This window comes from Callithrix jacchus, chromosome 7, assembly GCF_049354715.1.
Source record: "Callithrix jacchus isolate 240 chromosome 7, calJac240_pri, whole genome shotgun sequence".
In the NCBI taxonomy this organism is placed as follows: Eukaryota; Metazoa; Chordata; class Mammalia; order Primates; family Cebidae; genus Callithrix; species Callithrix jacchus.
The window spans coordinates 55,912,797-55,921,792 of record NC_133508.1 but is presented as its reverse complement, the minus strand read 5'-3'; positions in this window follow the sequence as shown (position 1 = coordinate 55,921,792).

Here is an 8,996-nt window from a genome sequence, read left to right as displayed (position 1 = left end):
TCTGAGCCGTAGCCCTCTGTCACCTGTCCATCTGTGCTTGTCTCTCCATCCCGCTCCAAATTGACAATGGAGACCCCAAATCTCCTGCATCTATCTATCCTTTGATTCCCTGCTCAGAGGGTAATCTTGGGCCAGTAGTTGCAGTTCAGTGAAGGCCTGAGTGTGACTTCCTCTCACCGATCCTTAATGGTGCATGAATTTTTTTACGGGTTTCCAGTAAAGTGCGAGGCAGTTATTTCCTGGTGACCTTTACTGAACCCAAAGCTTGGTTGAAGTGTAAATAAACCGAGGCAGGTGGTAATAGAACATGAAGTGGCTAAGTCTGTGGTCAGCCCTCATTTAAAATTAAATCACTCTTCAAAGGGAGTAGTCACCTGTGCTACCAACACCAACGACAAACCAGCCTTATCTGTGCACAGAGATCCTTCACTGAGGGTGTGCGGCCACTCTCCCCTGCCCTGTGCCTTGCCTGTTCAGTCCTGCCCTGATTCCAGGGACTTATGTCAAACCCACCTGAAAAACCCTCCCAGTTTCCCCCAGCTGAAATGAATCATTCCACCCCTGAGAGCTGTACTTGGGGCTGAGGTCTTTACACAGCTCATCTCATTCAAAGCTCACACAGCCCTACCAACACCTGGTGATCCCATTTTACAGCCAAGAAAACCAAGGCTCTGAGCAGAGAGGAAACTTGCCCAAACAAGAAAGCAACAGAGCCAGGGCTGGAAAGCAGGTCACCTGTCTCTAGAGGCCAGTGGCCTGTCCCTGCCCATGTCCAAGGGTCATTTGTGAATCATGTGCATGACCTGGAATCTTTTCCTGCTTACATTGTGGTTGGAGCTCTGGTATGGGGACCCATGGCTGCTGTGTTTCATTATTATCTGGTAGCTGGAATGCTCCACTTGCCATTCCCTGGATAACCTGCGCTTGGCACAAGGCTGGGCACAGAGCGGTTTCCAGAGATGCTTGAGGAATTTCATTTCGCTTTTCCTTTTCCTTCCTTCTTTCATCCCTCTGATCTCAGAAGGAATGATCTTGGACGATGATGGCTGTTGCAAGGAAATATATTGAGGAAGGGGAAATGTGTTCATCTCCACCCTTTTGTTCAACTCCTTTTTTGAGATGGAGTCTTGCTCTGTCACCAGGCTGGAGTGCAGTGCTGTGATCTCAGCTCACTGCAATCTCTGCCTCCCAGGTTCAAGCGATTCTCCTGCCTCAGCCTCCGAAGTAGCTGGGACTACAGGCGTGCGCCATCATGCCCAGCTGATTTTTGTATTTTTCGTAGAGACGAGGTTTCACCATCTTGGCCAGGATGGTCTTGATTTCTTGACTTCGGGATCCTCCCACCTCAGCCTCCCAAAGTGCAGGGATTACAGGCATGAGCCACTGTGCCCAGCCTGTAGATCAAATTTCTACAGAGAGAGACCCGGATTATCTAAACTGCTGATCCCCTAAGCCCACTGTGATCTTAGAGAAAGTAATAGAAAGTTTAGGTAGTTCAATATCGGATTTTTGTAAAAGTTGATGTAGCAGTTGAAACTGTAACATGACACTCCCAGAGTTCCATATGACAAGCACCATCCCCTCCCTTTTCTTCTTTCTCTTTCCTTATGTATTTTCTGAGTGGCCTCCCTGTGCCAAACAGCAACGGGGCTGGGGATGCAGCAGTGACACAGACAGCCTCAGTTTTCTTGGTGCTCACTACTGGGTCAGGATGACAGACGGCTACTGGTGAAGGACCACCCGATAAGAGGTCATTACATGTCTGACCTCAGCACTGTGGGCGGCCAAGGTGGGTGGATCACCTGAGAGCAGGAGTTGGAAACAAGCCTGGCCAACATGGCAAAACCCCGTCTCTACAAAAAATACAAAAAAATTATCTGGGCGTGGTGGCAGACGCTTGTAATCCCAGCTACTCGGGAGGCTGAGGCAGGAGAATCGCTTGAACCCAGGAGGTGGAGGTTGCGGTGAGCCGAGATTGTGCCATTGCACTCCAGCCTGGGCAACAAGAGTGAAACTCTGTCTCAAAAAAAAAAAAAAAAAAAAAAACCAGGTCATTATTTAGCATATTTATAAGACAAATATTGCCTGGATCCTGGACCTGAGTTTTCTTCTGCTCCTGGAATGAAAGGGTAGGCAAAATCGTCAGTGTGATTTGCTCTTCAGCAGTCACCCAGAAATTCCACTGTTCCTCCCAGGCTACCCCCTTGTGGCCTCGCGAATGTGGTTTCCTGGGAAGGCAAGTGCTGAGTTCAGCAGGGTTCAGGGGGTCTCCCATGGAAAACTGTTTTTCTGTGCGTTGGGCTGATTTCTATTACTTAAACCAAACCATGGTAGTGTTTTTCAAATCACAGAAAAATAAAACTGATGGATAGAATATTTTCAGTGATCAGTTTTCCGGCACCTACTGCTCTATGTGTAGGCATATGACAGTGTCTGATCTAGCCCCAAGTTAAGTTTAATCCATTGATGTTTGCAGCAAGCAAACGTTATGAAACATCAATGGATTAAACTTAACTTGGGGCTAGATCAGACGCTTGATTGCACTGGATGCTGCTGGTCTGGGATCTTGGAGCTGGAAGCTGCCCTCGGGGCTGCCAGCTCTGTACTCTTCCCATCTTTCCTACGTCCACACCCCTCGTGGCTCTGCCCGGGGTGGGGTAAGCTGACCTCCCTGGCCTGGGACAAACTATGGTTTCGCAGGGGCTTTGCTCACTCCTTCTCTCTGTCTGGGCGATGCCAGGTTGTCTTTCCCATCCCCGACTCCATTTGTGCTCCAGGAAGTCTTCCCTGTCCCACCCCTGCTCACCCAGACTGGCTCAAGCGTCCATTGCAATCCCTTAGAGCACCAGAGGAGCGCGGTACTAATCACAGCTGTATTTTAATATTCACTGATGGGATCATTGGATTCACGTCTGTCTTTCCCACCAGAATGTGAAACGTCCAAGGACAAGAATCAGGAAACAGTGTGTGTTGATGTATGTATACACGCCGTGTGTACATGCTTGTATATGTGTATGTGTGAGTATATGTGCACATGTGCATGTGTGTACATGTGTGTATGTGTGTGTATACATGTGTGTATGCATGTTTCCTTACCATAATTCCCATTGTCTGGCATGGTGCTTGACACACACTAAGAACTCAATCACTATTTGTTGATTACATGAGTGTGTAGTGTTGTATTTCTTTAGGATCCTTTCGGTAGTAGTGACTTCATTTTAGAAACAGAGAAACCGGGGCACAGAAATGTGGCTTACATTCGTTGAGGTCCCGAAACTAGAAAGGGACTGGGCTGGGATTTAAACCCAGGCCTCCGACTCAGCCCAGTGACCTTTGCACAACTCTGACTGCCAGCTCTCCTCGAGGTTTGGCAAGTAAAACAGAAGCAGAAAGTTCAGAGGAAACTTACCGCAAGGCAGAGCGTTTACCAGCCGATGACTTCACCTCCGCAGCAGTGAAAGGCTTTGCAGAAAAGCACTGAAAAAAATACCTTCGCAATGAATGAGCTGGGCTGGCCTAGCTCGGGCTGACTCATCAAGAAGTTTTCACTTTATAAGGACTTTACTGGGGCTCCCCTAGGTGTGATTTTTTGCCCTGTATCGAGGTCTGGACGAGGGTAAGTGGTCAGACACAGGCTACAGGGCACACAGCCTGGGCTGGACGTGGGCTCTGGCGGCTGCCTGTCCAGAGCCCTTGCTGTCCCCTCCTGGCACGCGTCTCCTCTGCCTGATGCCCATCTCTCCAGCGGTCCCTAGCCTGTGCTTATATATGGATTGCATTAATAGCACCCACCCAAATTTCAGTGGATCTGGCTGCCAGCTGCTCTCCTACATGTCTGGCTTCTGCAAAATCTTGCCTGGTTAGGTCTGGGAGTCAAGTGTGTCCCAAGCGCTCACAGCCCCCAGCCACATCCACCACTGGCCCCTACCTCGTCTTCCTTTCTTTTGTCCACCCCTCTCCTCTTCTATGTTGTTTGCCCTTGAGGTCACTAAGCAGGCCTGGCTACCGTGGCTGGTGTTCTCTGTAGAAATGTGGAGATTAGTGCCAAGAGGCTGTTCTCTGAAGCTCCCCTCCCTCCCTGGGGTCGTGGAGCTGTGTTCTCTGCAGATTTGGGCAAATATTCCTCCCTGGGCAGTACTGCCTGGCCCCTGTGTGGGTTTTCCAAGAGCCACCTCTTCAAGTGGCACACACACCCATGCCCATGGCCCAGTCCCATTTCCCTCTCCTCTCCTTCCCAGTGACCCCTGTCCCTGCGAGCTGCTCATCCACATCCATGCTCATGTGCTGCCCACTCCCGCTGGCTGACCCATCTGACGGTCTTGGGCCATGTTTTGATTGCTGAAAGTGAGAGATACAGAAGCCCCAGCCACTTCCACACACCCCCAGTCCTCCTTACAAACACCTCGGAGGTCCGATTATTACCCACCCCTCTCAGAGGTGGAGAAGCTGAGGCTCAGAGAGGCAAAGGAATCTGCCAAGGTCTCCCAGCCAGAAGGGGCAGGGCATCACCGATCCCACTCTCCTGCACTGGTCACCAGGGTGTGGCGCATTTGCCTGTGAGCCCAGCCTGCCCCGGAGCATCACATGTGGGGTCAGAAAGGAGAGCCCTGTGACAAGAATGCTAGGAATGCAGGAAGGGGCCTTGAGGTGACCTCAGGAATTCTTGGTGCCTGCCAGGACAAGTGATGGGAAAGCTGGGAGGGTACCATCCCACCTTGGTAGCCAGTCGTCACCAGCACCAAGTATTTGTGCTCCATCAGAGCTGGTTAATGACTAAGTTGAGGGCTGAGGGTGAGGAAGAAACGTGTTAATGCTATATGACAAAATGCTCTGATTCCTAGTCCCAAAGGTTCAATTCAGTGTATATAACTGAACATAGTCATCCATTTGTGCTTTTTTTTTTTTTTTTTTTCAGACTGAGTCTCACTCTGTCCCCCAGCCTGGAGTGCAGTGGCACGATCTAGGCTCACTGCAATCTCCGCCTCCTGGATTCAAGCGATTCTCCTGCCTCAGCCTCCTGAGTAGGTGGGATACAGGTGCATGCCACCACACCAGCTCATTTTTTGTATTTTTAGTAGAGACGGGGTTTCACCATGTTAGCTAGGATGGTCTCAATCTCCTGACCTTGTGATCTGCCCACCTCAGCCTCCCAAAGTGCTGGGATTACAGGTGTGAGGCACTGTGCCCAGCCGCTCCTTTTTTTTTTCTTTTAAAGAACAATTTTACTTATTTTATTTAAAGGTTTTTTTTTAAATAATTTATTTATTTTACTTTAGATGCATACTACATCTGGCATTTCTCCCCATGTTATCCCTCCCCACCCCCTCCCTCCCCACCCCCCCATTGTCTCTCCCCTACATCCCAACTGTCCCCTGTGTGTGATGCTCCCTCTCCCTGAGTCCATGTGTTCCCATTGTTCAACACCCACCTATGAGTGAGAACATATGGTGCTTGGCTTTCTGTTCTTGTGTCAGTTTGCTGAGAATGATGATTTCCAGATTCATCCAAGTCCCTATAAAGGACACAAACTCATTGTTTTTTATGGCTGCGTAGTATTCCATGGTGTATATGTACCACATTTTCTTTGTCCAGTCTATCATTGATGGGCATTTGGGTTGGTTCCAGGTCTTTGCTATTGTATGCCGGGCTGCATTGAACATACATGTGCATGTGTCTTTATAGCAGAACGATTTATAGTTCTTTCGCATAGGCAAGGACTTCGTGACTAAAACACCAAAAGCAATGGCAATAAAAGCCAGGGAGACAAATGGGATCTAATTAAACTCCAGAACTTCTGTACAGCAAAAGAACCATCATTAGAGTGAATTGGCAACCAACAGAATGGGAAACAATTTTTGCAATCTACCCACCTGACAAAGGGCTGATATCCTTTTTCTTTTTTTAACGGTGCTTAAAGAGAGTTAGTTCATCCTTCCCAAGTCATCCATGCTGTAATTTAGGCATTGCGTCTTTGCTCAAAGCCTTGGAGAACGGTGGCTTGTTTCACGGTTTCGTATTTGTGTCTAATGCACGTTTTAATATGATGGACATGAGGCATTGTGTAGCTTGTTTTCTAGAAAAGTCCATCTTTTAGGAATTGTTTTTCAGATCTTCAACAAATTTTTTCTTTAAATTTCAAAAAAAAAAAAAGAAAGAAAGAAAGAAAGCAAGCAAGCAAGCAAGCATGGATGAGGCCCAAGGCCACAAGGTCTCTCAGGGGAAAGGGAGGACAGGTGTGAGGTGAGCAGTGGCCCCACAGTCCCCTGAGAGCCAGCACCTGCTGCCGCCAAAGGACACTGTCTATTGTCACCTGGTGTCCATCCCCCAAGGCGGGGAGCAGACTTCCAGCTTTGCGCCCCATTTCAGCTGTTTCCCAGCTGTGGACCTTGGGCAAGTCACCTCCCCTTCCTGAGCCTCAGAGTCTCATCTGTAAAAGGAGGATGCAAAATCCCCTCCTTTGTAAGGGAGTGGGGAAGATGAAATGAGACAGTCATAAGGGACTTGGCAGGTTGTGGATGTTCATTACATGCAGGTTTCTCTCTTCCTTTCACTACATGGATAGCTGCGTTCATTTCCGTCCACTTTGAAGAGAGACAAGCCCAAGTCTAAATCCCATCTCTACCATTTCCTGGCTGTTTAATCGAGAAGGTATTTCCTCTCCCTGAACCCCAGCTTCATCTGTAGCTATGAGAATAATGCCAGCACATAGTAGGGTTTGTAGCAAGGCTCACCTAAGATAATATATCACAATTTCTAACAGTTTCAAGCTCTTACTCAAGGGCCTGGGGTCTGGGGCGGGGGCTGAGCTACTGAATTTCCAACAAGCTCTTGGTGATGCTGGTGCTGTGGATCTGGGGACCACACTTTGAGTCAAGTGGTGACAGATGAAGGCCCATGGGAGGGTGGGAGAGGGAGCGGAACCGAGGCAGCTGCTGGGAGACTTTTAGGTGGGCCGTTGCCTTCAGGATGCCACCTGGTTGAAATTGGAGCTCAAGAATATTTGGCAATTCATTCATTAATCTACTTATTTATTTGTGCAACAAATAAGTATTAAGTAACTTTTGCCATTACTTTTAATGCAAGTTAAAAGGACAGGAACTGACTCCTTGTCCCCAGCACTGATATACTAGGTTGGTGCAAAAGTAATTACATGAATTACAATCAAAAGTAATGGCAGGTCAGGTGTGGTGGCTCACGCCTGTAATCCCAGCTCTTTCAGAGGCTGAGGTGGGCAGATCATGAGGTCAGGAGTTCGAGACCAGCCTGGCCAACATGGTGAAACAAAATACAAAAATTAGCAGGGAGTAGTGATGCATGCCTGTAGTCCCAGCTACTCAGAAGGCTGAGGCAGGAGAATCGCTTGAACCTGGAAGGCTGAGGTTGCAGTGAGCCGAGATCGCTCCATTGCCCTCCAACCTGGGCAATAGAGTGAGACTCTGTCTCAAAAAAAAAAAAAAAAAGTAATGGCAAAAACTACTTAATATTTCAGGTTTTGCCATTACTTTTAATGCAATTACTTTTGCACCAATCAAATACATCAGTGCTGGGATAGGGAGTCAGTTCCTGTCCTTTTGGGGTCTCTTAGTGCAGAAGGGGTCAGACAGGTGCTTTTTATACCCCAAGCCCCACAAACTGTGGTTGCCTCAGCACAGATCACCCTGAGTTGTAAGACAGGCACTCACCTCAGCCTGAGGATAGGGGGAGGCCACGCTTGAGGTCTTGGGATGAGGACAAATCACCCGGTGGAGGAGGGTGGGAGAGGTGTCCAGGCAGGTGTGGTGTGGGAAGCAAGCCACACAGACACACACCCAGGACAGAGTCTGTCTCTCTGCCACTGTTTTACAGCCTCGTGCCGAGGCTTGGAAGGCAGGGAGAGTCGGGGTCACTGCTCTGCCCTGGGTGCCCTGTGTCACCAACACGCTGTGTGACTTCACTGAGGGACATTCCCTCCACTTCTGTAGGGTGGAGGTGAGGATTCCTGTCAGAGTGCTTTAGGGAGAAGGTTGAAAGAGACCAGAGCAGTCAGGAGTCTGGCTCCCAGAAGGTGGTTGGATACTCTCAAGTCCTCTTCTGGTGACAGGGAAATCCACTGTTCAAGTGTGGGGTCCTGATCTCCCTGTGGCATCCATGGGTTGGCAGGGGTCCCCTGCCCTGCGGCGCTCATCGTGCCTCCCTCACCCAAATCAGGTTGTCAGGATAGGAGAGCGAGCACGCCAGGGTCCCAGGGAAACTAGTCTGGTCAGAGCCTCGGACCCCAAACCCCTTTTCACAGCCTGGTAAGAGACCAGAGACCTGGCTGAGGTACCAGGGTTATTGCAGTAAATAGACTCCTCCAGATAAAGAGAAAAGAAGAAAAACCTCGTTTGTCCTGCCCTGGTCCGACACCCAGTAGCACTGTACCTCCCAGATGGCTGGGCTGCAGTGACCCAGGGCTGACCTGACTTCAGAACAGCCCCTTGGTGTCCACCATCCTCTGGCCCACTTCCCACCCTCCCCCACTCCACTTGCTTGTCTATTTTTCCCTCGCAAGTTTATGTATTTCCCCAGAGGGTGCAGCGTAGTGTGGGAGAAAGGGCCTGGGAATCCACGGAAGACCTGGGCTTGGATCTCTGGGATCCAATCCTCTGGGCAGGCTGCTTACCTCGAGGGTGACCCACTGTCCTGGTTTGTCTGAGACTAAAGGGGTTCTCAAGACGTGGGGCTTTCAGTTTTAAAACTGTGACAGTGCCAAGAAACTGGGGATGCGTTGGTCACTCTGTTTATGTCTCTGAGCCTCAGTTTGCTTGTATCTAAAACCAGGATAGTTACTATCTGACGGAGGATGAAATAAGATAATGCAGAGAAGCATCTAGCACATGGTGAGTCCTCAGTGATGGGTTTGGTTATTTATTTCTCTGCCTGGAGGAAATTGCAGGGCCTTGACCTTCCATTTATCACCTCCCGATTCCCAGAAACTTTTCTCAACAGTGCATTTGAGAAATCTCTAAATCTATCTG